General features: G+C 37.3%; 1 pseudogene; it reads right to left on the bottom strand.

Moving 5' to 3' along the window:
- Nucleotides 1-227: 227 nt before the first annotated feature.
- LOC112526882 lies at nucleotides 228-2486 on the bottom strand (annotated as a pseudogene).
- Nucleotides 2487-3302: the final 816 nt, after the last annotated feature.

The following is a 3302-nucleotide window of genomic DNA, read 5'->3' as shown; positions in this document are numbered from 1 at the left end:
ATAGATGTGGACTTTTATAGAACAGAGGAAGAACATCCCTAAGAAAGCAGTAAAATAAGAAACAAAAATAAAGAATCTATGAAAGTTATCAATCAAGTTCTCATTTTTATCAATTTCAATGATTCCGATATCAAAAAACAATCAAGAAAGTAGTCATAATACTACAAAAACATCTTTCATAAGATTGAATCCAACAAAACAAGTGAAATTTCATTAAAATTCTTACATCAAAAGGAATTCATCTCAAGGAAATAAATCCTCCTCTTGACCAACATCCTAGCATGAGTTCCCAATGGCTTCTCAAATGCAGATGAAACCCACAATCCATCTGAAACATCCTTTTTTACTGATTGTTCACTTGGCCTAGTTGCCACTAATGTAGCCTTTTTAACACAGTCCCATCTGGTAACTCCAAAAATGGAGCATACGAAAGCTCATATTCAGAGTTGGAACAAGGGTTCTCTTTGAAGTTGATAATGACTTCACCCTCAAATCCTCTAACCATTCTTTGTTCATACACAACATCCCTTTCTCATCTGCATCTGTATCTGTTAAATCCAGAGAATTTAAGGTTTTGTGTTCAAAAATTACGGGTTGAAGCAAGAAATATCATGCAGATACTGCAATCAAAGAGCTCATCATTTATACTACTCGTAATTTCAAAACACCATTGGTGTAAAACGATTCAGGGATACTGCCATTATCATCGTTGCCATTCCATCAACACAACGTAGTTGGCCTGATTGGATGCATTGTTATCCGGGTATATCACAGAGGAAGCACCCAACATCACATAATTATCTAAAGTTGATCCAAAATTAGCTCGCTATCTTAATAAAAACATCATCTTCAATACCTAATTCACCGATCGGAAACTCAATTTTGAGAAACCAAATCTCATTAGAGTTTTTGAGGACTTGAGTAGGGGAATGATGAGTAACTCCGCTGCCTTGTTTGACGTCATCATCATAGTCGACGTTGCCGACGGAGAGAGACAAAGACGACAAAATAGAAGGTCAGGATAAGGAGGAAGAGGAAGATCGTTTTGGACCAAAGAACTGACCTAGAGCTTGAATTGGCTTAACGATGTCGCCGAAGAAGATTCAGAACTAGGCTAGAAATTGGTCCACAAGATTTGTCGGCAGAGGCGATATCGGAAGAAGAATCATCGGAGAAGATAACGTAATCAACCCAAACAACGACGTTCTCGACCCAAGGAACTAGGGCTTGGAATCATTTGGAAAGAGTAGAGCAACAACCCAACGCTTTGACATCGTCGATCTTATTAAAGACCAAGATAAAAAGAGAGTTCGATCAATGGTCAAAACAATCAATGTCGTCTTGCTCCTTGGCCAATCAGAAGTTGGATTCCCCTTAGACAATACAGACGACGATACAAAATTAGGACTACATCCTCCCAAACATATCTCTATCCTCCCCCACCCATTTTGTGTGTAAAGAAGGCAAGTAATTGTATGTCTATTAAGAAAAGGAAACAAAAAGAAGTCTCTGGTGGCAATTGAAACTTGAAACTGTCATGTGTATAGATAAATATGAACAAGTTACATTAATTAGCACCAGAAGACAATCAAGATATAGCAAACTTAAATCATATAGAAAAAGAACTACAAAGAACTATATGACCTTTACCCTATTCCTAAAGTATCAAAACAATCAACTCTTTTCGTTCACAAAGTTGAGGTCTGTGTGACCTTTTCCTCTCTCAAATTCACCTAAGATTTGTAGAATCCTTACCTCTCTAATTATTGAAAAATGAACTTCATGGGTGGCCAATGCCAACATGATTAGATCTGCATCCTGTACACAATAGTATATTCAATGCCACCACAAAAAAATGATATCCTGCAAAACTTAACATATATAATAACGGAAAGAAGTTGAGGGAGAAACAATACCAAACCATATAAACAATGGTGAGTATTTGGTTCATAACTAGAAAGATTCCTTTGAAGACGAATGTATGACATTATCTTGTGTTCCCCTTCACCAGGAACATTTGCATCAGAAAGGATGACCCTCAAAATCACAAGTTCAAACAGTAACATAAAGAATCAACAACATAGATTTTGCATATTTAAATAAAAATTACAACCACGATACTTCTTAATAAGACATGATAGGGAAGATCTAGAAACTTTTGAGGTCAAAAATACCTTGATATGTTTCCACCCAGGATCACCGTTTAACCTTTGGTGCATGTAGTACAGTAGAGCAACTGACATAACAGCCATAAATTCAGTCCCACGGGTGATGACTTTAGAATCAAAAGTTTGAGACTCCTGTTTAGGAGGAAGCTTTCTACCTTCCCTCTCAAACTGTAAGTGTAAGTCACAAGATTGAGTTCAACCATTCACTATTCTTAACAATAGGTCCTGGAGACTTTTTGGTATGGCAGACAGGTTCATACATACCGTGTCCGGTGCATCTTTGGCTGCTCTAAAACGCCTCGTTCGCTCCTGATTCATTTTTACCCTCGAGGCAACACCATCTTTAAATCTTCAGGTAATATAAGATTAGTCATGCAAAGGATATATTTACCTGTCTTAAAATGATATTGCAAGAACTTTTAGGCTTTTACCCCACTGATAGCATGTATAGCATTTTACGTGGTCGCACCATCACAAAAAGCCGATCTATGTAATCAAACATGCATTGGAACACCTCATCGAAAGAGGTTGGACAAGGCTGCATACATGTAAAGGGGTCAATTGAAGATTGATCACCTAAACTAATACCGGCATAACATCAAAAACTATAAGATTATGAATTAAAATTAAACATACTAAAAAACTTGCAGATATAAATAGTGGATAAGAATTGAGCAACAATAAGAATTTTGAGCCACATCTTAGCTAGTGTTACATAGAAAACCCATAACATATATGTTTCCATTAAGAGGTTTAACTATGTTGTTTAGAACTCTGTCTATGGCAAGTTATAGCTATGTTGTTTAGAACCCTATCTATGGCAAGTTACACCATATCATATTCAGGCTGTCAATTTCAGATTAGGGTTGCTGTAACGTGCCCCCATTATCACCAAAGCACCCATATATCCATACAGCCAGTGTAAGGATGTGTCATACTTGCCATATCTAGCCTGTGAAATGCTAATTTTAGCAAGTTTTTTCAAATGGTTTTTGGGTTCTCGTTTTGTACACTGTGGTATCATCGGAGGACGGTGGCCAGAGCCTGAAGGACGGGGGATGGAGAGAGAAGAGAGGAGAGAGGAGAGTTTTAAAATAGGGAAAATTGCTCCAAAATGGAACCAACTTTCACCTG

The sequence above is a fragment of the Cynara cardunculus genome, assembly GCF_001531365.2.
Source record: "Cynara cardunculus var. scolymus isolate 2C chromosome LG 14, CcrdV1, whole genome shotgun sequence".
NCBI classification, from domain to species: domain Eukaryota; kingdom Viridiplantae; phylum Streptophyta; class Magnoliopsida; order Asterales; family Asteraceae; genus Cynara; species Cynara cardunculus.
The sequence above is the reverse complement of the archived record's forward strand: the minus strand, read 5'-3'. Positions and strand labels throughout refer to the sequence as shown.